Genomic DNA, 26,237 nt, shown 5'->3' with positions numbered 1-26,237 from the left:
AACAAAGTGAATCAGTTATACATATACATATGTTCCCATATCTCTTCCCTCTTGTGTCTCCCTTTTTCTCTTTTTTTAATGGATATTCATTGTTCTGGCACCATTTGTGGAAAAGACTATCATTTCTCTACTGAATTGCCTTTGTACCGCTGTAAAAAAAATTAGTTGTTCATGTATATTTGGAATCTATTTATGGACTCTCTATTTTCTTCTATTGATTTATATGGCTATCTTTATACCTGTATGACACTGTGTTGATTACTATAGCTTTATAATAAATCTTGAAATTGGTTAGTGTTAGTTCTCCAACTTTGTTCCTTTTCAAAGTTCTTTTGACTATTCTAGTCCTTTGTATTTCCAAATAAATTTTAGAATCCGTTTCTCAATCTCTACAAAAAAAGTTGCTGGGACTTTGAGATTGCATTGAATCTGTAGATTAAGTTGGGGAGAGCTGACATTTAACAATATTGAGTCTTGTGTAATTCATTTAGTTCTTCTTTAATTTCTCTCAGCAATGTTCCATAGTTTTCAGTGTATATGTCTGGCATAATTTTGTCAGATTTATCCTTAAGTATATTATATTTGGTGCTATTATAGATGGTACTGTTTTAAAATTTTAATTTCTTTTTTAAATGTAAATATTTCCACTGTTTAATTGAAGTGTAATTGACTTACAATACTATATTAGTTTCACGTGTCTAAAATAGTGATTCAATATTTTTGTATATTACAAAATGATCACCATAATAAGTCAAATTACCATCTGTCACCATACAAAATTATTACAATGTTATTGACTATATTCCCTATGCTGTACATTACATTCCTGTGACTTATGTATCTTGTAAATGGAAATTTGTACCTCTTAATCTCCCTCACCTATTTGCCTCATCCTCCTACTCCCCTCCACACTGGCAACAACAAGTTTGTTCTCTGTATCTAGGAATCTGTTTCTGTTTTGTTGTTTGTTTTGTTTTTTAGATTCCACACATATAAATAAAATCACATGGTGCTTGTCTTTCTTTGCTTTACTTATTTCCTTATCCTTCTTTCTCAAGATTGCTTTGGCTATTCAGGGTTCTTTGCATTTTCATGCAAATTTTAGAATTGTTTGTTCTGGTTCTGTGAAAAATGCCTTTGGTATTTTGAAAGGGATTGTATTAAATCTGTAGATTGCCTTGTGTTGTAGGGTCACTTTAACAATATTAATTCTTCCAATTCATGAGCATGGAATATCTTTCCACTTATTTGTATCACCTTCAGGTTCCTTCATCAATGTCTTATATTTTTCAGAGTACAAGCCTTTTACCTCTTTGGTTAGATTTGTTCCTAGGTATTTTATTCTTTGTGATGCACTTGTAAATGAGATTGTTTTCTTAATTTCTCTTTTTGACTAGGTCATTATTAGTGTATGGAAATGCAACAGATTTCTGCATATTAATTTTGTATCCTGCAATTTTACTAGATTCATTTATTAGCTGTAACAGCTTTTTGGTGGCATCTTTAGGATTTCTATACATAGTACCATGTCAATTACAAACACTGACAGTTTTACTTCTTTCAAATTTTGTTGCCTTTTATTTCTTTTTCTTGTCTGATTGCTGTGGTTAGGGCTTGCAATACTATGTGTGAATAAAAGTGGCGAGAGTGGGCATCTTCATGTTCTTCCTAATCTTAGAGAAAATGCTTTCAGCTTTTCATCATTGAGTATGATGTTAGCTGAAGGTTTGTCATATATGGACTTTATTACATTGAGTTTTGTTTCCTCTATACCCGCTTTGTTGAGAGGTTTAAATTATAAATGGATGTTGAATTTTGTCCAAAGCTTTTTCTACATTTAACGATCATATGATTTTATTCTTCAATTGTTAATGTAGTATATCATGTTGATTGATTTGCAGATATTGAACCATCCTTGCACCTTTGGGATAAATCCCACTTGATCACAGTGTGTGATCCTTTTAGTGTATTGTTGAATTTGGTTTGCTAATATTTTTTTGAGAAGTTTTGCATCTATGGTCAGTGATACTGGCTTGTAATTTTCTTTTTTTTGTAATGTCTTTGTCTGGTTTTTATATCACTATGATGCTGGCCTTTTAGAATGAGTTTGGAAGCATTCCTTCCTCTGAAATTTTTTGGAATAGTTTGAGAAGCATAGGTGTTAACTCTTCTGTAAATGTTTAGTAGAATTTACCTGTGAGGCCATCTGGTCCTGGACTTTTGTTTATTGGGAGTTTTTAATATTACTGATTCAAATTAAATGACTGATTATTGGTGTGTTCATATTTTCTATTTCTTCCTGGTTCAGACTTGGGAGATTGTATATTTCTAGGAATTTGTCCATTTCTTCTAGGTTGCCCATTTTTGGGGCATATAATTGTTTGTAGTAATCTTTTATGATCTTTTGTATTTCTGTGGTGTTGGTTGTAATTTCTCCTTTGTAATTTCTGATTTTATTGATTTGGGCCCTCTCTCTTTTTTTTCTTGATGAATCTGGCTAAAGATTTATCAATTTTGTTTATCTTTTCAAAGTACAAGCTCTTAGTTTCATCTTTTCTATTTTTTTAGTCTCTATTCCACTTATTTGTGCTCTGATCTTTATGATTTCTTTCCTTTTATTACCTTTGGATTCTGTTTGTTCTTCTTTTTCGAGCTCCTTTAGGTTTGAGGTTAGGTTGTCTGAAAGTTTTCTTGTTTCCTGATGTAAACTTGTTTTGCTATAAACTTCCCTCTTAGAACTGCTTTAGCTGCATCCCATAGATTTTGGATCATTGTGTTTTCATTTCATTTGTCTCATGGTAGAATTCTTGGTTGACAATTGTTGGGTTTTTTTACCCCCTTTACTTTATAGGTATCATTCCAATGTCTTCTCACTTCCATTGTATCTGATAAGAAATCTGCTGTAATCTTTACTGCTCTTCTGTACCTAGCATGATTTTTTCCCCCTCTGGCTGATTTTAAGATTTTCTTTTTATCACTGGATTTTAGCATTTAATAAAATTTAATAAAATTTTTATTCTATTAAAGGATGCTATTTGTGATTTGTCTAGTTTCTTAGATCTGTGGATATATAGGTTTCTCCAGATATGGAAAATTTTCAGTCATTATTTCTTCAAATATTTCTTTCATCCATCTCTTCCTTCACCCCACCTCTTTTTCAGGAACTCCAATTTCATAGATATTAGGGTTCTTAAAGATATCCCACAGTTTACTGAGGGTCTTTTCAGTTTTTAAATTTCATTTTTCTCTGTGCATTTTTATTTAGATAGTTTCTATTACTGTTATCTTCAAGTCAGAAATCTTTTTTTTTCTTTCTTTAATGTCTCATCTACCATAAGTTCCATCCAGTGTATTTTTTATCTCAGACATGTCTTTAGCAATGAAGTCATTCATCACGTAGATATTCAGGGTCCTAAAGAACTTTTCCAAAGTGGGTACTCGGCAGTTCTTTTCTTTATGTATTTGCTGACCATCCATCCCTTCTTTCAATTTTAATTTTGATACAAGGTACACATACATAGTTTTATAAGCCAGATACATACTTAAAGTATATGGATTGCTTAGACTTAGATTCAGTGGCATTTAACAGAAACCTCCAAATGTTGGTGTCTTAAATATATAAGGCTTATTATTTATAGTACAAGCTGTTTAATGCTAGATAGTCCAGGGCTTGTTTGGCAGTTCCTGATGTTATCAGGAACATAAGCTCCTTCTAGCTTTCTGCTTCTCTGTCCTTAGTCACAATAAGCTCCAGCCATTTTCATGTCTGCATTCCAGGAAGCAGAAAGGAAAAAAGGGAAAGATAAAAGTTATGTCATACCCAACACTTCTGCTTTCATCTCAGTGGCCAGAATGAAGCCCATATTGCCACATCTAGTTGCAGAGGTACAGAGAAACCTAGTACTTTATCTTGGCATACTGCTCTCCTGAATAAAATTGGGATTCTATTACTAAGGAAAAAGAGAAGAATGGTAGACAACAACATTTCTGTCAGAATTGCTAAGAACTATATCCTCTCTGCCATCTTCTTTCTCATTTCTCTCATTTCTTAGAGGCAACTATTTTCAACTCTTTTTTCTGTTTCTCCTAATATTTACCTTCATTTTCAGACAAAAACAACAACATTGTGCTGCAAATTGTTTTCTTGTTTTAAATAGTATCTATTTATTTTACTATTGAAACTGAAAAGTTTACCGCTCTTACACCCATATGCCTATACCACTCCCAGTTCCCTTCACCCATTCTTCCAATACAGTTATGTCATAATTTTATTCACTCAGTACTCAATGTTTATATTATTATGTTAATATGATTCAAAGCTGGGTTATGTAGTATATTGTAGTTACATATATTTTTAAATTTTTAAATGAATTATTTTTCCTTTGCTTAGTTTTGTATGTCCCTAATTTATTCCTAAGCTTTTAATTTAAGTGTAACTTGCATCTCAGGACAGCCAAATGTATATTTGTCTATCAATTTCATCTTTGTTTTAGAGACATGTTCCTGGAACATTCTGTTTCCTCTTGTTCCAATCTGAGCTGGTTGCTCCCTGGTCCTGATACACAACTGTATTCCTGAATAATCTTATCATCATCCTGGGGATTCCATTCACTTTTTGAATATGTTGGACCTCTACTTCCTCATTCCCATCCACTGTCTTCTTTCTTGCTTTATTTCCTTGTTTTGGTAAGGCACATTTTCTAGTAGCTTCTTGAGAAAGGACACATTGGCAGTAAATATTTTTGAGATACATATCTTACAGCATCTTTGTTCTAACCTCATACTTGATTGGTAATTTGGATGAGCTTAATATTCAAATATAATTTTTAATAAATAATTTTCCTCAGAATTTTTTTCTTTTCCCCCTAGGCTTCTTGAAGCCATTGTTTTATTCTAGTTTTCAATACTACTGTTGAGAAGTGCTAGGCCATTTGCTTCTCAGTCTTTTTATGTCCCCTGTTTTTTTCTCTGGATGCTTTTTGGATCTTCTCTTTATTCCTAACATTCTGAAATTTCATAACATTATCTCTTTATGTGGGTCGTTTTTCATCTCTTGAGCTGGGCATTCCCTTGACCATCTCAATCTGAATATTTATGTCTTTCAGTTGTGGATAAAAATTTTGAATTATTTTTCTAGTAATCCCCCTCTGTTCTCTCTTCCCAGGGCTCCTACTCTTCAGATGTTGGGCCACCTAGATTGATCATCTTCTGTCTCAATATCTTTGTTATTGTGGGTTTATGCTCTGTTTATGTATTTTCTGTCATTTTTATATAATTTCAAGAAGAAGAAATGGTAAATACAAGTGTCCAGTCCTCTGTATTTAACTAGAACCCTGTAATATCTTTTCAGATATTTTTATTGCAGGCAGGGAGGCTATTGCAGAAATCCATGAGTCTCTCAGAGATGGGAGCGTATTTCCTTTTGTTGGCCCGATTCTCCCACCTATCGACCTTTGCTTCGGGATGTTTACACAAAGTAGAAACAAAGGCAAGTAAATGAAAGTAGAGCAGGACCAGGTGCAAGCCCCTTGGGCATGTTACTCTCTCTCTCTCTCTCTCTCTCTCTCTCTCTCTCTCTCTCTCGTAAGGTTTATTCATTCGAGAAATGGGGGACAATAATGCCTACCTTTTATGCTAGGGATGTTATGATGATCAAATGAGGGCATGTAAATGAACATTATTGGAAATATATATAGTGGTATATTAGTGTGAAAAATTAAGGTTCTCAGAAAGGAACACAGCACCTCCTAATGAACACTTAATTAAAATTTGCTGTTGCTATTTTGACCAGGGAAAACTGAATAAATCAGGAATAGAAAAAGCAAGACTCAGGTAAGATACTATTCAAGGTCAGTGGGAAGGAAGATCACAGAAGAAGCTCTGAGCAATGGATGGAGCATAGGCCTTTCAGACAGACAGACAAACAGGGTTCACACCTTGATTTCAGAACTTTTGGGGCCATCCATAGTATCTTTGTCTGAAAAATGAGGAAAAGAATGCCTACCTTGCAGTGTTGCTGTTTGAAACAGACTTACAGAGATAAAAGTAAATGTAAAGCCCCTGGCACTTAGCTGGCATTCAAAATATGGTAGCAATTTTCAGTGGTTAGGGGTTTGCTTGTTCTGGAGCCAGGTGTGTGTGCTCTGTCGCATCCTACCTTTTATGAGTTGTGTGATTTGGGGCAAATTACTCAACCTCTCTGGGCCTGTTTGCCCATCTGTAAGATGGGATAGTAACAGTAGCCACCCTATAGGGTGGTTATGAATATTAAACAGGTTAGTCAATGGAAAGTGTCTAGAATGGTGCCCTGGCACATAATCACCACTCAATGAATATTAGCTACTATATTGTTATTAGCTGCTAAACAACAAAGCAACTGTATCAACCATGCATTGAGTCATCATTTGGAGCCATGTAATTTAATCTGAGTGCTAAAATAAATTTGCACATAATAAATAAATAGAGATGACTTGTCCTGGCACAAGGTGGCTCATTATCTAAAGGGCCTCCAGTCCTGTGTCCCTGGTCCCCTAGGTCCTTAAGCCAGGGGTGGATAGAGTGAGAATATTTGAAGACATTTTGATGTCAGGGCTCTGGGCCAAGTACTGATTCTGTCTTGAAAAGTAGAACCCTGAAATTGGGAAACAACAAGGGGAAGAGGGCTGAATTATCTCCTAGTCAGTCTTCCTGACTTCACGGGCATCTGTGAATAGCTTCAGACATCATGGCCTTTCCATTTGATGCAAAAGTTGAGAACTTATAGAACTTACTGAACTTTGCCCTCCTGACTTTCAAATATTCCAAGACTAGCTGCTTACCTCAACCAGTGACTAGATTGGCTAAGCCACTCATCAGCCCCAGCTTTACCCCAGCTTGTCTTTGACTCTAAGCTACCTCTGCCCTGGGACTGCCAGCTTCTTGCTCTGACTTGGTTCTAAATTATAAGCATGGCAGCATTGCCCAAGTGCTCAGTGAATATTTGTTGAATAAGTAATCACTGGTGGGTAATATAGTGAATATGTCCATGTTCATATATAGCACATATATGATACATGAAGGTAATATGTAGCTTATATTTTTAAGAGTAATATCTAGTGTTTGCTGCCTTCCCCAAGGCTCACATACTTGCACTGTAGTGGTCCGGTGTTTGTGTCTCCTCTAAAAGACTGAACTTCTCCAAGGCAGGGAACTTCTTTTTCTCATCTATAATACCTGAGGAATGGATGAATGAATGAATCTATCCATTTAACAAATAGTTGTTGAGCTCTGTGCAATGATCTGGAGATACAGCAGTGCCCAGGAGAGACGAGGTCTGTGATCTCATGGAGCTTACATTTTATAGGAGGAGACAACCCATAAATGAGTAAACGAACAAGGTAATTTCAGATAGTGAATGCAATGAACTCATAAATTCCATCAATGCACATTTCTTTGGCATGTTCTTATAAGGAAAATGTAGTGTGTAATTTGGCCCTGAGTGCCTTCTCTACAGATCTCTACAGAGAGAAGAAGTATAGGCTGCAAGGATTTATCTAAATTACCAAACTGTAATGATCTAGTCCTCCAAATTGAGACAAGCAGCAGCGTTGCTTAAGCGTTCAAGCTTGGCCTGCAATTTGCTAATCAGGGGTTGGAGGTGACATGCCATCAAACTACATAGGCTTTTAACTGATAGGTTTACAGAATGTTCAGCTGCAAAACTGTGCTCTTTAATTGGAAGTTTAAAGACACAAATCTTAGGTCATTTAAATAAAATTCTCAATATTCCTTCTACCTTCTCCCTCTTCTAAAAATTGAAGGAAAATGTCTCTATGAGAAATAATCTGATATAGGTCTATAACTCCCAATGAAGAAAAATTGATTGTTATTGACAACTAAGTCCTTATCCATAGCACTTTTTTTTTTTTTTTTTTTTGCGGTACGCGGGCCTCTCATTGTTGTGGCCTCTCCCGTTGCGGAGCACAGGCTCCGGACGCGCAGGCTCAGTGGCCATGGCTCACGGGCCCAGCCGCTCCGCGGCATGTGGGATCTTCCCGGACCAGGGCACTAACCCGCGTCCCCTGCATCGGTGGGCGGACTCCCAACCACTGCGCCACCAGGGAAGCCCTACCCACAGCACTTTTAACTTATAAGTGTATGTAAGAAAAAAGTCCTTCTTAAAAACACAATAAATATATTTTGGGAATACCACTCTACATGTCTAAATGATAAAAGCAAAACAAACTTAATTAGCTTAGACTGAATTTCACCCTTTGATACACACAGATAACTCCCACTGAGATAATTCTACAAAAGCTAAGGTTGTATTTGGATCTCAGAATAATGTGTATTTTCAAGAGCAGAAGTTGATCTGTATCATGTATACATGTGTCCTGTGTCCATATGTAGTGTTTGTATGTATGCATAGTTTTTCTGGGTCTCTATCCACTGCCTCTGAAGAGAAAGTTTTTGAAAACTGAATAACTAGGTTACGAGGGCTATAAGAGAATGAGTACTTGCCTTCCTTCTTGTTAAATGATCTCTACTTCTGGCTTTCAGAAAAGCTTATGTTTTAGGGGTTTGTGTGTGTGTGCATACAAACTCGTGCACGTGGAGAGCCTTTCTGATCCTCTGTGTTTATTTGGTAGTCTCTAGGTAGGAAAAAAATAGGATAAATAGGAAATGGGGCCATGAAACAGAAATGTCACCAACCAGGGTACGATCCGCCAGCACTCCCCTGGCCAGTGTTGTGTGGTTTTCTTTCCAACCCCTGTCGTATGGACAGCTAAGCCAAGAAGGGGGCAGAGGACAACAAGAAGGGCTACTACTTTTCTTTCATAGCCATATTCCTCATGTTTAATGTAAAGCTTCAGAATCTTGGGAGACATTGTAGGGAGGGGTATGCCTTTAAGTTTGTATTAAGTCAACTTCTATAATATGATAAAAATAAATTGTCTATTTCATTCTAAGCATCCATGAAAATCGTGAGATCAATTATTCCAAAGAATTATTCCTTAGAAAAGAGCTATTATATAATTTCTACTCTTGCCCTTAATGTTTCACTTAGATTTATGTGAAGAATGTTATCAGAACACATGAACCCAAGCAAGATACTTCCCAAGAAATTCAGTTGTTATTGACTCTGTTATAGATATACACATGCATTTATGAAGCTGAAGGGGGCACAGGCAGGCAAATAGACAGACAGAAGAATACATCATGCTCCATCTCATACAGTGCAATCATTTTTGACAGGCTCATTTCTAGTAGGTGCCCCGCCACTTGGTTTCACAGCTTAGCTATTCATCGTCAGACAGGGTGTCTGTGTTTCCCCCATATACTTCCAGTTTGCAGGATACTGCCAGACTGGCATCTTGTGACTTGATAACAGATTCCACTAATAGCACACCCAGTGGGACTAACATCCAGTCCCTCTCAGCTGGCGGGGGAATCTGGTAATTAGTGCCAGCCTGAGGAACTGCATGGGCTGGGGTACCTGCCAGGTCATGCAAAAGAGGGCGACTGTGAAATCACACCCTCTGCGTGCCCAGGGAATTGCAAAAGGGAAGCTTTGAAACTCAAAAGATGAGGGAGGATAATGGGTGAAGACTGTCCTGCTATCTGCCGTCCTCACTTTGTAAAATCTGGGGTGAAACAAAAATCACCATTGTTTCACTAGTCTGGGACCATGACTGGCTCTGTGCTCTATTTATTCCCCAGCACATTGCTAGTTCTTAATGATTATCATTATTAATGATGGTAATAATTGACAACATGGTAAATAACTTGAAAAGAGCTAGCTTCCTGGAGAAAAAAAAGTCACTGTAATAATGGCTCTTTTACACAGTAATAAATAGCACATTTGTGTCTCAGTATTTTAAATTATGTCTTTGTTTGCTGAGGCTGGAGGGCATAGGGTGCAATTTTGAAATCCAATAAATGAACAAGTGAATTAACATTAGGAAAAGAGTACATGTTAACCTAAATTACCCATTTGGATTTGGGGTCCTTAATTGCATCGGAATTTTCTGTTTGTTTCTTTCTTTCTAATATCACTTATTTCTGGACTTGCAGAGCTGGCCTTATCCATAAGAGGAGGAGAATGTTGCTTACTCTGTCCTGAAATTTTAGGTTGCGCCACATAAAATAATGCTTTCTGAACCAAATACCCTTTCACAGAGGTAGAGCTTAAAATGCAAACATATCAGAAGGGTTGAGAAGGGCCTGGGAAGTTCCTGACTCATTCAGCCTTTTCTCCTTGACTTTGATCAGTCAACAGTAGGAGGGAGTAGTCAGACCTGGGTAATCAGTCTCTGGAAAACAGAACGTTAATATGTTTTTTTCAGAAGACTTGCCAATGATCCTGCTTAATCGTCTGACTGAGAAAAATGTATGTGTTTCCTTCTACCTGTATTTTGAAACATTTCCTTGCAAGGTAATAATTTCAGTTAAGCTGGAATCGGGAAAAAATAACATTTCCTGCAATGTGAAACAATAGCTCAAGTTTTTTTTACCTCTACTCTTTCTATTATTTACAATGACATTTAATATGGGAATAAAAACTCAGAAATGATCTGTGGAGCTTGATGTCCATTTCTTTTAGAAATGGTTCGGCAACCGATCTCATATGTTTTAAAAGAATGGCAGACTAGATTTTACCTAGAATACCCCTTGGAATTCCAAATACGCATTCTCTGGGGTATGCATTTATTCTCAGAATCTGGTAGAAAAAGATAGGAATTCATTTCAACTAAGAAATCCTTTCTTGAAATACCAGCTTGGTAGATAAAGTGGAAGTCATAATAATAAAGATGATAATATCTCATTGAGAAAGAGATTGAACATCGTTTCGTCCCATTTTTTCCACAGAACATCAGTGGCCGGCTGTCTGCACCTGCATATCATGAATTTCCATTGTTCCCTTGATGCCTCATTTCCTAGGGCTCCTCCACTTAAGGCACTAAAGCAACTCACACAGACTTAGAGAATCATTGTTCCATCTCTTGCTTTCAAGCTTTGTCATAAATTCCTCATTTCCTTTGTTCTACAGTTAGAAACGTCTTTGCCCTACATGCTGAGACTAACTTCCATCTTGGTTCACCATAGGCTTGGTTTCCTCTGGGAGCCACAAAACAGGTTCTGTGTATGGAGAAGTCTCTTTTTTAGGTTTCCTGTGTCTTTCTGGCTGAGCTGGCAACTTCGTGCAGCTGCTGCTTGCAGTCACCTCTGTACCACGCCCATGAGACAGAGCGTTCCATTTTCTACAGAAAAAGATGCTCCTTTCACTGCGTTTCCCAGCGCTATGAGAATGAAGCATCCCCCATTGAAGCATCCCTCGCATGGTACTTGTGCTGGCTTCCTCAAGCTGCTCTAAAAAATTACCACAAACTGGGTGGTTTAGCACAACAGAAATGTATCCTTGTATAGCTCTGGAGGTTAGAAGTCCCAGATCAAAGTGTCAGCAGGGTTGGGTCCCACTGGAGGTTCTGACTGAGAATTGTTTCCACGTCTCTCTCCCAGGTCCTGGGGGTTGCCTGCAATTCTTGTTGTCCTCGGCTTGTGGCATCCTAACTCCAGTCTCTGTTTACTCCTCCATGTGGTATCCTCCCCTGTGTGCGTCTGTGTCTCTTAACCTCTTCATCTGAGGACACCAGTTGTGTTGGATTAGGGCCCCCCTTCACTAGTGTGACCTCATCTTAACTTGTATAGGAGAGGAAAATAATCTTCCCTCTACCCTTCTGAGTTCTTAGCTGAGACCCCTATAAGAATAGACAGATTCACAAGAGAAAACCAAACAGATGCTTATTAACATGTATACCTCATGTATAAATGGGAGACACTCAAGGGAAAATGAGTAACTCTCTGAGGTGGCTTAGAATTCGGGCTTAAATACCATCTTAATAGAGAAGGGGGCAGGGGGATGTCGGCCTCTTAGGGGAGAGGAAATGATTCTTGGGAAAGATGAAGGAGCCCTTGGAAGAATAGAAGGTGTGATGGTTTGGGACCAAGTCTGTCTGGCTGTGGTGCCCACCTCTAATGTCTTCTCCTGTGATGAGAGTCCATTTTCCCTGGTTCATGAAACCCCCGGGGAGGGATTTATGATAACGGAGTTCCTTTTGGAGGATCTGTCTTTAGGTAGTTGAGGGGAGTTCACAGAAATCCTCTCCCTGTACTTGCTATTTCTCAAGTGCTTTCAGCTCAAAATCATCAAAATACTAAAGGGTCATGATTTGAGGTGGCCTGTCTTGAACTACTACAATCATTTTTGGGGTGGTCGATTCTGCTACCATTCACCTGATTACATCTGCAAAAACCTTATCTCCTAACGAGGTCCCATTCTGAGGTACCAGTGATTGGGACTTTAACATATCTTTCTGGGGACACAGTTCAATTCATAGCAGTATTTTAATCTTTTTTTACATTGTCACCTCTTCCTACTGCACTGTGAGCCCCTTGAGGACAGTTCTGTCTCAGCTGTACATATCCCAGAACATGGGACACCACAGTGCTTAATAAATGATGACTGATGGATGAGTAAGCAAATGTCTGTATTCACAGTTACAGGGTCGGGAGTTGGGGAAATGTTGGTACTTGATAGAAAAGGGCCCCTGACTCCTGCTTGGGTGTCTAGAATTCACTATCCTGCAGCATATTGGCTGGAGTGGGTACAAACACTATAGTTTCACTTTGTAAAACTAGTTTCACTCTTTCAATAAACCTGACAGAGATGGTACATGTTTCCACAGAAAGTCTGTACAGGCTAACCAAAATGTCAGGATTCTTTGTTCTCAACCTCAATTCCTATTCGATGGGAACAAGAGTGGCTCAGAGCCTTCTCTGCCCAATGACATTGCCGGGCCAATTTGCAGCGGCTAAGTTCGAAGTTGGGTGGTCTCTTCTAGAACCCTAACGGAAGGTGGGAGCAAGAGCCCGTACTTGCCCTTGGTGTTACCCTCACATCCTCATTTATCTACGGCAACTACCCTTGTCTGGTTCAAAGCTGGTCCACAGACTCTCTCTTCTCTCTTCTTCCTCTCCACTACCCCAGTCTTCCCCAGGCTTTTGTTGTTTGTTTTAGTTCTTTAACTTCCCCTTTGTTACATCCTCCCCCTATTGAGCAACAAACCTCATCAGCTTTCCCGTCTTAGGAGGAAAGGGATAGCTTCTCTGGACACAAGAGAAGAGCCCTACCAATGGCCCTTCATAAAGTGGCTATTAGAGGACTTTGGAAAATCCTCTCAATACAAATGCCTGGCTAGTAAATCTATTGTTTTGCTGCCTAATCCTATTTTGCATGTTAAAAGTGAATACCACCCTTATCCTTTTCGTTTGTTACTTCCCACAGCAAATTCTAATCTCCCCCATGGCAGATGGACACCTTGGGCCTGCTAGTACAAAAGCAAACAGGAAAAGCTAATTAAATAATTTTCAAAATATCACTTCTAATACACTAAGTAATTACTAGTTGCTCAGTGACAAGTGCCAAAGAAGAAATCAACTGGGTGATGACATAGAGAGAGTAACTTGGTGGGGAGAGCACAGAGGGCTTTCCAGCCCATCAAACAGCCTTGAAGGGGTGTAGGAGTTCAGAGTATGCTCCTTCCAAATATGCCACTCTGGCATAAGGATTATTTTGAGCTGAAGGCAATTAAAAAAAAAAAAAGTAGACAAGAAAACCTCTCTGCCCTCTGCCTTCCTACTAGGAAGGGTAAGGCAATTGTTAATCACAGGAGACAACTCTAGACTCTTATCAGCCCAGAGGTGGCAGCACCACAGGAATCCATAGAACAGCACTTATCTTCCATTAGTTTCCCCCATATATTTACCTCCCCAGAGTTTGCTACCCGTGAAAGCCTAAAGCTCTTTTCCTTTGTCTTGTCACTTTTCTACAAAATTTATTCGTCTTTTGTTAAGATGTTATATCAGCCCAAGTTCTAACCACCCCTTTGAGTTACTTATTGCTGACTACTCCTGTGTGTCTGTGCAATGCATGTGTGAATAAACTTCTGTTTGTTTTTCTCTTGTTGATCTGTTTGGTTTTTTCCGTCAGTCTAATTTGCAGGGCTCTAGCCAAGGAACCTAAGATGGGTAAAGGAAAGGTTTTCTCCTCCCCTACAGGGGAAAACAACTTAGGGGAAGGGCCCCAAGAGACCATATTGTTCTCTCCCTTAAGGCACGGACCACATTTCACCACTGCCTTGATCAGTCAGCCACTTAATTTACTCTACAATTTCCCACAATTATTTTGGATCGACAAGCATGTTCCTACGGATTTAGTCTTGGGCGAGGCTTGTGACGCTGTCAAATACACTATCTAGTGAATTTTTAATGTTTCAAGAGCCTGTCATTTTCACGAAGGAGCCTGGAGGAGGAGGAAGAACCAGAAGTTTTGTGATGCGGTAGTTGTGGTTCTCAATCTGAGATCACCTGGGGAGCTTTAAAAATATATATACATGTCAGGTGTAAAGAGTTTAGTATTACTTAAGCTCTGGGTTCTGGGTTCTGGATTTCTGTAGTTAAGTTGGGTCTGTGACACTTCTGTTCCGGGTGTTGGCATTGGCGTGTGTTTGGGCGACACTCTTCAGCCTCTGGTATGCATCTCTTCTCAACCCTTGGCATCAAATATTTGACTTTAGTGTGAGCCTGTGCTTCACCGTTAGACCGTGTCAAGACCTGCAATGTCATCCCACCCAGTGTCATGGACACCTGAGATCACATCATGCACAGTTCATGTCTTATTACAGCAGAAAGGCATGGGGCTGAGCGTGAGGGCTCAAGTTAGGGGCACTTTTCTCTACGAGACACTAGAACTATCTAATGGAGATATCTGCTCTCTCTGTGGTATTTGGCAATGTAACACTTATATTTCCATTTTGCCCGTGAGTGACGGAAGTAAGAATAAGATTTATTAATCTTATTTCTTGGAATTCTACAGCCTGCCTTTATTCAGATTCCTCAACATTAATAGACCGGATTCACTTGAGTTCACTTGGTTGGTGTGGCCCGTGAGAGTTTGAAGTCATAGCGATTGGGATTTAAGAGTCCTTATTAATGGGTAGATGAGAGAGAACCCAACAGAAGCCGAGGATAAGGAAATACCTAGCAGGAGCTGCAGGTGCTAAAGGATGGGTGGATTTTCTGAAGCATTGGTTTGATCGTTCATTATATTCTTCTTTCGTTTATTGGTTAAAAAAAAAAAACTTATTGCACACCATTGAGGTGGATAGGTTTCTTTGGTTGCCTAGCTCACAATAGGTGCACCTCCAATGTTTGTGGAATGAGTGGGTAAGAAAATGGTTTGTGAAACAAACTTATCTCATAGGGGATAGCGGTGTGGGGGGGAGAGATAAATTAGGAGTTTGGGATTAACAGATACACACTACTATATATAAAATATTTAATAGGTAAACAACAAGAACCTACTGTGTAGCACAGGGAACTCTATTCAATATCTTGTAGTAACCTATAATGGAAAAGAATCTGAAAAAGAATACATATATTATCTGAATCACTTTGCTATAGACCTGAAACTAACACAACATGTCAATCAACTATACTTCAATTTAAAAAATGGTTTAAAAAAAAAAGAAAACAGTTTGTAGAAGGAGCTCCTCATATCATGGCCCTGACCTGCTCCTTGTGTCCTAGACTTCCTGACCGGTCTCTTCTGTAATGAATGTGGAGCAGATGCTCCGGCTCACTGATTTCTCCAGCTTCCTTTCCTCCTGGCTATATGTTGGGATGGACATCATTTCTGTCTTACTCCTACATCCTCTCTACATAAGCCTTTTGCTTGTCAAGCAGGACATTCCCATTTATAAATCCATTTTTATAGCTCTTCATCTGCTAGGAAAAATTGAGGTTAACTTCAATGTTGTTCGTAGATGAATTATACTCTGCTTTTCTCTTCATATCTTAATTTTCTATATACTTTGCTTTTGCTTTTTGCCTAGTTTCTGTTCCTTCTCCATTTCTCCCCAGCTGCTATTTTCTTGTTCATACAGAAATCAGGATTAAAAATGAGAGCCAGTGAAAACTCTATTTTCGAGAAGAAAAGTGATAAGGATATCCATACATACTAAGGGCATTTGTTTCTTTTTATTAATTCTAAGTTATGCTCTGCATTTTGCTGGGGTGATAAAAGGAAAGGACTGAAACCAACTTTGTTATTATTAGGGTCCTGGTCAGCCCCTTGGCCCTGGTCTCTTTCTTCTGAATGTTTTTTTGAGGACCTGGCACATAGCAGGTGCTTCACAAATGTTTATTTAATGACCAGCAAGGAAACAGAGAGGTTTTGTAAAACTCGAATTTGTTCAATAATAAGACTGAAATGGAAATGGGGGAAAAGATTGAATGCAAATGAGATTTCAGAATTCTCTGTGCATCTTGTTTCTCATTTCTGCCTTTGCTCCATTAGCATTGATATTTGAAAACTGACTGCATTTAATTTCAGATTTATTAATTGATATGTAATTTATTTTTCCTGAAAAATCAGTGTTGTTTGACTACTTATCAAATTGATTTATTCAATTAATTTTAAAACTTTTGACTCATTTTTATCTTACAAGCTTGTTCTATCCTTTTGAATGGTTCAAATAAACTACCCCTGTAAAACTACTGGAAAGCTAAAAGTAAAGCTTAATGTAAGAAAAATTTCAATTCATGGAACCCAATTTTCCAGAGATGTAGGCTTTATGAAATGGAAATGATTGTTCCAATCTGCAGTGTAAAATCTTGCCTTCCACTCAAGGGGATGCCAGAGGTACCCATGTTAGTGTCTCGGGCAGTTCCCTTCAATGAATTGTCCTTTAAACACCCTCCATTAATTACTTGGGATTTCTGTTTTGCGAGCTTGTCCATTTCATGTCGTTTTCCTGTTCTCCTTGGTTGGTTTCTTTTCTCCTCATACCATCAGGTCTGAGATTTACTTCTCCACTCAAGTTTCCCAGTTCCTCCACCCTCCTCAGTTTACAAGAACCACTCAGGTTTTCTCTGGAGGTGTCTTTTCCCCCTAGAGTTCCCTTTTCTTCTTTTCTAGGTTAGGCACTTGTTGATGGATTTCCTTGGTGGTCAGCATTTGTTACTCACGGAAAATGCCAACACCTGCAAGTTTCTTCTTAGGTGTCACAACATTTCCAGAGAACAATGGGCTGATTTCCATATTTATAGAGTATTATTTTTAATGGTAGTGCCCTTGACCCTGACCTGTTCTATAAAAATGAAATTTTGTTTTATGTTCTCTCATTTTTGTGCCGGGTCTTGAACCCAATATTTCTATACTTGAAAGCTGTTTTTTCTAGCTTTTTCCCCTCTGATTCAAACTGGCAGTTTTTACTTGGATCTTCGGTTAATTTTAGCATGAAAACGAGCATAACAAAGTGTAATCAATTGGCTAAGAGATTGCCACTAGTGCCTGTGGATTTTTAATTATACAATCAATGAGTTTACTTCAAGTTGTGTGTCCTAATGTAAAAGATAAACTCTCATTGCTTAGAAGCCTGGAATTCACCTATTGGATGGCAGTAGTTACTTAAAAATACATGAAATAGTAACTTATAATGATGAAAGGAATAGGGGGAAATCATCAGGGGTAGAGATGGAAAAACCATTGCAGGATTGTGATTGCCCTTAAATAATAAGACTATTACAGAACCCACATGCAGCTTCTTCTAGTAGCAATCAATGGGCTACGTCTTAGCCAGATGTTTTCTAAATGTTCCAGTGAAGTTTGAGCACCTCTCCCTTTTCCTCACTTCCGACAGCCCAGGAAAGGGGAGTTTAATAACGATTTAATACAACAGATTTTCTTTCTCCCCTGCTGATAGAGATGAGATTTCAGGTCTGTTTCATAGTCCACTGCCATTTCTAGCCCTCAAGAAACAATGATTGTGTCTTCATTTTCTCTACGTCCATCTCTCAAAACCTTAAAAACGTTGTATGCAATTGGAAATGGATGTCTACACTGACTGTGGTAAAAAGAAAATAAGCAACTCTCTGCCTGAGGTGTCAGCGTGAACATTGGTCCCAGGCACCTGAAGTGACATGGCAGCCCCCCGCTAGTCCTAACTGCTCCGCCTCCCAGATGGAAATCTTGACCCCAATTTGATGCAAGGTCAGGTCGGAGGACAAAAGACAAGTGAGTGTACTGCACACCGTTTTCTTATTCCAAAAGTGAAATTTTTTCAAGGAGGCCACAATGCCCCTCCTTAAACCACTACAGCTTTCCTGAGGTTCCTTAATGGGGGGTATACCATGGTCACAAGACAGTGCCACATATTGGGGGTGCCCCAATAGCTGTCAGCCAATGCTAGATCCCAATGAGTGACATTTTAGTGTTCCTTCTTTTTGGATTTAAATTGTGCTTCTTTCTCCTGCTTAGCACCACGGGCTTTTAATGGATGTTCAATATCAACGCAATAGCCTAGTCTCTCCAGTGAGAATGTACAAATATATTTATCTGAAAGTTGCATTCTTATAGAGGACTAATCCCTTTGGGTTTAGTTGTAAGAATGACTTATTTTGCAGAAAGCCAGAAGCACTCTTGGGGGAGAAAGAGGAGTAAGTAGGACACCCTGGGGGAACCCTTTGCAGGCCAGAATGGCCCCCCATCCCAGGCATATTGGAGGTTCTGAGGTTAAGAATGCAGTGCTTGCTGGAGGCCTAGTCAAAAGGGCCAGTGAACTTGAATGTTTTCGGTAAGATTCTCTGTTTGCAACACTGTATCTCTGGAGAGAGACACGTTTCACAGGGTTTCTTTTGATTGTCTTCTAGAGTGATTTATGACAAATCAGAGAGACACTTGTCTGAAATGGGGTTCCTGGCAGATTAATGATGATGGCAAAAAAAAAAGCGTGCTCACATCTGGTGAGAATTAAAGGTTGTTGGAATAAGGTTTGTTATACATCGTTAAAGAGGAGTTCACAAAATTTTCATTCAAACCCCTCCCCTTGAACAAAAACAAGCCCAACACACACACACACACACACACACACACACACACACACAAACGCATAGAATAAAAGATTGGGAGGAAATGCGTTGAAATACTCAAAGTGCTAATTGAAAATGGTAGCATCCTATTTTCCTTTTTATACCAATAATGTATATTCTAAAATTTCTACAAAGTACATACAGTAAAATTATTAAAAATTAAACATCATTTTGTCTTTTAACACTGCACTTGGTTTTGAGGGCACTGAAAAAGAAAAAAAAAAAAACAACTTTCCAGGACCCCCAGGCAATTAAATGAGATCAGAAGCACAGAGTCAGATGGGAAGCTAGAGCAGGTCAGTCAAATGCCTCGCCCCCTCCCCAAGGCCCCTGTGTGTAGAGCAGCCATGATAGCTAATGCGGCTCTGATAACAAACCAAAGACAGGGAGAGGCTTTTATTTGAATTGTCAGCCTTGGCCTTGAGATAGAGCGCAAGTGGTTTTAACAGCCAAATCACATCGTTGCGAACAATGTCACAAAGATAGAAAAGGAGCATTATATTTTTTATCTCACAGATGTCCTGAATAAAGTACACTGGTTCCAGTTTCATCTTGATAGCACATCACAGATCACAGTGACAGCCTCGCTGGAAAGTCGCTGATACCGGCTTCAACTTGTTTTTTTTCCACTGAGTGGAGAAGCTCTGTATTTTCATTAGCACAGACCTGTTACTGTTACTTACCATTTTACAATGCCTTCTTGGTTTTGGTGGATTTCTTAGCACAGGTACAAGAATGTCCCGGCCTCTGGAGCGTGCAGGTAGGATGGGTGGATGTTAGCAAGTAGCCCATCTAACTGAATACACCGTGGTATCACCTACCATCTGCCACAGCATATGCTGAAAAGACATGGTTTACAAACTAAGTGGACAGTAAAACTCTGATTTCCTAGGCCCACATGATCCCCAGTACAAAACCTTTGTATCTTCAAAGGCATCAGGAACCCATACAGTAGTGACTTTCTGTAGGTCTCCGTCACTGGGAGGGCTCATTTAATGAAAGGTCCAAGTAACCTGGAACATGGACCACAGCTGTTCAGAAAGGAATGCTCTACTCTCCCTTCTTCCCGGTAGGAGCAGGCCAAAGAACATCTAAGTTAAAGGCCCCATGGAAGGTCTCGTTGTCATTAATCTTAGGTTGATCCTGGAGATTATAGGGCCGCATCCTGTTTGGTTTGGGCTTTACCTTATTAACTAAGAGCCAACGAAAGAAATAGAAGGAAGTCAGAGACAGGGCCACCCCACTCCCGAGCGGGAAGCTGTGCGTAAGCGGGCATCGGGCAGCAGACAAGAGCATGGGAGCAAACGGGAGAGAGCAGTCTCCAGGGAGTTCATGTTTATCAGGAGTGTGAGTCAGTGGCTCTTTGGATCTTGGTGCCTCGAGGGCCCCAGGGAGCCCTGGCAGAGATAGCCCGGGAGGAGAAAAACAGAGAAGAAGAGCAGAGAAAGAAAGGAGGAGGTAACCTCGTATCCCAGACTGGGAATCGTTGAGTGCAGATATGGTATCCCCGGGGCTCTTCTCCTGACAGCTCCCAGCACAGGGATGGGTCAGCCTGACCCCCACCAACCTGTCATATTGAGATGTGACGCCTTGTGTTGACTCAGGAACTCAAATTCTAACGTGGTTCTTAAATCTTCCAAAAGAAGCCAAATTTCTGAACTAGCCTTCAAAATTTGCATTAATGCCAGTGAGTTTTTGATGGGTGAGTGATGATGTAAATAACACTCTTCTGGACCTGGTTGGAAGAGGATCATATACACTTAAAGTAGCCATATGAGCCTGTGGGAGCGGTCCAGTCCTGCTGTTCCCGCCTTACCTTATATATTTTCAAAATACATTCAGAATCTGACGGCATTGTATCATCCACAGGGCTACTTACTACCTTGGTCCCAGGGTGGTAGCCATCCTCTCCTGACTACATTAATGCCACAGCTTTCTAACTTGTCTCCCTGCTTCTACTTTTGCCCTCACCTCCCATCCCCCTACTTACAACAGCTATACTTGACAAAGTAGCCAGAGTGGTGCTTTGAAAACATTGGTCACATGTCACTACCTTGCTCCACGGTTCCCTCACTGGGAGAGAAGCCCAGAGTCATTAAACAATACTGCCCCCACTACTTCCCTGACCTCACCCACTGCTCTCCTCTCGGTCACTCTGCCCAGTCACACGCCAGGCAAGTTTTCACCCCAGGACCTTTGCACTTGCAGTTTTCTCTGCTTGGAAGGCTCTTCTAGATATGGGCATCCATCAAGTCTTTGCTTAAATGTCTCTTTCCCAATGAAGCCTACTCCAATTCTATTTAGAAAGGAGTTTAGCAGTTATCACCTTCAAAATATATAATTTATTTTGTTTACTGTCTGTGCACCCCTCCCCCACCCCAACACACACACTAGAATAGAAGCTTCGTCAAGGCAGGGGTTTAAAGTCCATTCTGTTCATGAGCGTTTCCTCCGTACCTAGAATGGTGTTCCACACACAGTAGGTGCTCCAAAGTATTTGTGAATTGAATTTGCTAAATTTTTCTAGAAGTCTTGTGGGCAGTGCTCTTGTGTATCCTTTTATACATTTGAAAGGTCATGTCTGATTGGAACAAGAAAAACATTTGTAAAATCTTATACACACCATCTGGAGGCTGCTCAGCAGCCTATATATGAAATGGGTTGTAAGTGACAGACAAAGGCCCTGTGGATAGAAATCAACACCACAAGAACCTGTTAGGTCCCTGTGTTCCTTCCCAAGTGAGGTTGGAGCTCATTGGCTGGAGAAAGTGTATCCGTCTTATCTTTATCTACGTTGTCTCTGGTGTGTGGAAAATGCCATTTTCCCCCAGTGTTTCTTTCTAACAAACCACTGTTGATTGCCCTGAATGGTTTTAAAACTAAATAAAATTTTAAAAATATGAGGCATATTTGATTCCAGATCTCTCCAAGTCCATCTGTATACTTGTTTATTTTGTGTGAGGTTTGTTTCATTAGAAACTGGGACATAAATGATGAAGGCTTATTGGATTGTGTTTGGTCATGTAGCTGAACAGTAACTGTGGAGACCTTTCAAGGGTTTTATCCAATACTTTTGCTTATCTTGTTCACATCCATGGGTCTTATTGGCTAAAGAGCCGTAATTATTCTCTTGGCTTTTCTTTGTGAATTGATATTGCTATTGAGAATAACATCCCTGAAGACAGAGTGAGGTAATATTCATTTTTTAAAAAAGCTTTAATATTATGTTTACTTTGCTGTGAAGTGTATTTCATATTTAGTCTAGAAGAGCTGTAGGGTGACAAAATATTATATCTTACATAATGATTGTAATTTAAACATGAAAACCACTAGGTTTTCTTTTCTTCTTTGCTTTGGTTTTGCTGGCTGTGTGATTTTGGGGGGTTCTATCTGTAAACATATATAAAATGAATAACTAAATGAATTACAGAGGTATAATTCCATTTAGGGTTTCTGGAAACAGCTTTTAGCCTCTAGAGCCAAGCTCTTAACACTCTGTGTTGGATCAGAATTGCAAGACAGAATTATAGCTCCGTTCCTCAGGGTTTGCTTGTTGCTAATTTTATGGAGAATATAAAAGCTAATGTAAAGCATCTGTCCCATCCTTGACCCCTTTAAGAAACCTGTATCCATGGCAGCTGATACCAGGTAGGAGGAGGCGGATTCTCTGAATCCTCACAGGGCATTTCAAGAAAAAGAAATGCCTGTCTCTTGAGTATGGCTTTGACGTTAAATCTGTGTGGTGGTAAGATTGGGATAAATTTCAGTCTCTTTAGTTAACATATTTATGGAGCTCATACTACGTGGCAGGGTATGTTCTAGATGCCAAGTTTACAGCAGTAAACAAATCGGGCAAGACACCCTCCTGCCTTCTTGGAGCTTACTTATACTACAGCTAAACAAGTAGAGTATAGAATATGTTAGTTCCATGTGATGAGTCATTTCACACAAAATTGGTTAAGGAAATATAGTTGAGGGGGGATAGGGACTACAGCGCTGGGAGCTGGGTCGCTCTTTTAAATAGAATGAATAAGAAAGACCTCACTGATATGGTGGTATCTGAGCAGAGACCCAAAGGAGGCCTGCGAGCTGGGCCTGAGGCAGATCTCTGAGGGAAGGGCCTTCCAGGCAGAGAGGAGAGTCTGTGCAAAGGCCCTGAGGTGGAAGGCTTGGTAGAAGGAGCAGCAACGCTGATGTAACCAAAGGTGAGTGGGTGGGGAAGGGGTGACAGGGGATGAAGTCCCAGAAGATTCAGAGGACTGTATCCTACAAGGCTTTCTAGGGCATGGGAAGGCCTCAGGATCCTCTGAGTGGATTGGTAAGACACTGAGTTCTCACTGAGCAGAGAAATGATTATTCAAGAGGATGAATCTGGCTGATTCATAGAAAATAGACACTCAGGAGGCAAGAGTTTAAATAAGAGACCAGTTAGGAAGCTACTATTGAAAAAGCCCAGGCGTGAGAGTAGAGTGGTTTGGCGGAAGGTGGCAGGTGGAGGTGGTAAGACGTAGTCTACTTTTGGTTACATGCCGAAGGAAGAGCCCACAGAATTGGCTGCCAGGTGGGATGTGGTGTCACCCCTCAGGCCCACTAGCTTGGCGTTGCTGCACAGGTGCACAGAGATCCTTGCGATTTCTGCCCCCTCCTGCCCCTGCTCTGGCGATGAGTTCTCAACACTACACCATGGGTCATACTTGGGGTTTGCTTCTGCCTTTGCTGTTTTTGCCCTGGGCACATATATAGCATTTGCCAGGGCACAAGATTATTTGGATGCCCTTCTGTTTGCTGAAACTCTCACTGCCCATGTCCAGAGTTCCTGCTGGTGCCCGGCTGCTTTCCTAGATCTGGGAACAACAAGGGTCCTCATCTCCCCACACCACCATCTCATCATATCTATGATTCCTTCACCAGAGTCTCAGATTCTGAGATCAGATATCTCTTTCCTTCCAACTCCACTCCAAGCCTTAATTGTTCCATGTTAGACCGATGTTACGATTTTCATACCGGCACTTTTGTTTTCTTGCTTCCAGAAACTCAGCAACCAGCAGCAAAAATTATCCTTGTCCAGCTCCATTTTCATCATCCCAGAGTCCCTTTCAGATTCCTGTCTTGGCTTCCAATTCTTTCTACCCTGATCCCCTCAAACTAAATTTAAATTATTTAGCATTTTTTGGATAAACATTCTCACCACATCCTTCTTCATCATCAGCACGTATTTATATAATTATTGATTCACTCTGGCAAACCACTTTGAGAACTGTTAGCAAACCAAGCAAGTATAGGGTCTGAATTGAGAGGTTTTCCTTGTTTCTGTGATCTGGTCACCCAGCACTGGAGATTTGACTATCATAAGCACCACGGTACTAGCGAATACCACTGGGAGGGGTAACACACTTGTGAAGCTTCATTTTTTCTTCTTAGTGAACACTATTGAATTGGTGTGTTAGTCATTTATGTAATGTGCCAAATATTTCTATACTTCTGATGCACAAAAGAGGACTGTACTTCCTGGATAATTTTGGTTAGATGGGGCAATGTGGTTAATTCTGGCCAATGACTTGAGAGTAGAAGTAATATTTATAATTTCTGAACCAGTGCATTTAATTGCCAGGAAAAGACTCTAGAGCCTTCTTTCCTTTGATGATGACTGCAACTTTTGAGATCATGGCCTGGGTCACTGAGTGACTCTGAGGAGCAGAGCCCTTTGGCAACCTGCGACGGATGGCCAACAGGAGTGAGAAACCCTTGTTTTGGCCATTGCAATTTTGGGATTGTTTATTACTGCAGCTTCACCTAGCCTATCCTGCCTGATGTATTCAGGTCAACTCTCCACAATAGTTACTCGAGATCAGGACCTCTGTCAATGAGGGTTTGGATAGACGTGAAGGACAAAACTAAGTTAGATGCTGGTCATGGGGTTCCAAGAATGATGGCACTAAAAGGAAATGTGGTTGCATGTGGAGGAAGTAGAAGGACCCCAAGGGCAGAATGGAGCAATATCTAGGGTCTGTCGAAGGCTGGTGACAGGAAAAAGATGTAGTGATCTCTGCCTAACACATGGCCTAATGCTAGATGCCTTGCAGTCATCATCCCATTTGGTCAGGAAGAGACTTCCACTACATGTGATGATAAGAAGGCAAGGCCAGGGCTCTGACTGCCTCTGTCTCATCACCTCCAAAGAGAATGGCTACTCGTTCACTCTGGTCCATGGTGGTCATTCACATGAGTGATCGTGGACGTCTGGGAAGAGGCAATGCGAGGTCAGGAGAACTCAACGTGGCTCGATGCTGTGGAAGTGCCTCAGTGTGTCAAAGGAATGATTTCTAGCTTCCTGTAGGTACCATTAGCAAAATTGCAATGTCTGCTTCTAGGACCTCCCTTGCCAGGATCATTGTTTCCTGGTTTGAACTTCAGGGGGAGGAGGAGGGGGGTGTAGGTGCCCTCTGTCTCCCTCCCTTTTGTGTGGAGCCTGGAAAGAGAGGCTGCTGTTTAGAGAGTTGCTTTGATTTTAATTGGCAGGAGGAGGCTTTTGAGAAGCTCTAGCTTTCTCCTTGTGTTAGGATTTTGTGACAGTGTGAAGTCAATCTTGGAGCAGTTACAGCTCTCCCGAGCTGTCAGTAACTCAGAGGCTTCAACTCTGATTAAAACCCATGACTAAAAACTTTACCATAATCCAGTGACAGACATGAAGAAGAAGCCATAATAATACTAATAACAATGTACCAGTTAAGAGGCTATCATATTTAGTGCCTTCCTTCTGCACAGAAGAATCTCCTCAGGGTTGCCGTTGATGGAACTGGGGCCTTGCTGATGGATGTGACGGGGCTTATACCTCTGGAGGAGGGAGACATAAGCCCTGTGGCCACCCGGAGTAATTTGCTTGCTACAAGTTCTGTGGGTGGCAGTGAGTAGAAGCCACAGATATGACCTCTGCTCTGAACCAGTGTGGTTAAGAGACCAGCAGGGAATGGGACTCTAGCTTTAGTCCAACAATCCAACAAGTCCAATGACTTGCCTGAACCCCACTGAACACTTCCCTAGAAGCCTCTCTCCTCAGGGTCCTTTAAAACACACTATGTCGTCCCTTTTGCCACCAGAGCCATCCTCTGTCTCCAGATCATCCAGGACATTACTTTGCTACCCACTGTACCCTGACTTTGGCTTCTGTATAATATTGCGTACTCCGGTCTCATTTCCTTGGGGCCTTTCTAGGTGACTACAGCTACTAGATAAGCTCCTCTGAGCTAAGTTATTAATGCTGCTAATGG

This window comes from Phocoena sinus, chromosome 5, assembly GCF_008692025.1.
Source record: "Phocoena sinus isolate mPhoSin1 chromosome 5, mPhoSin1.pri, whole genome shotgun sequence".
NCBI lineage: Eukaryota > Metazoa > Chordata > Mammalia > Artiodactyla > Phocoenidae > Phocoena > Phocoena sinus.
Note: the sequence above shows the minus strand (reverse complement) of the source record.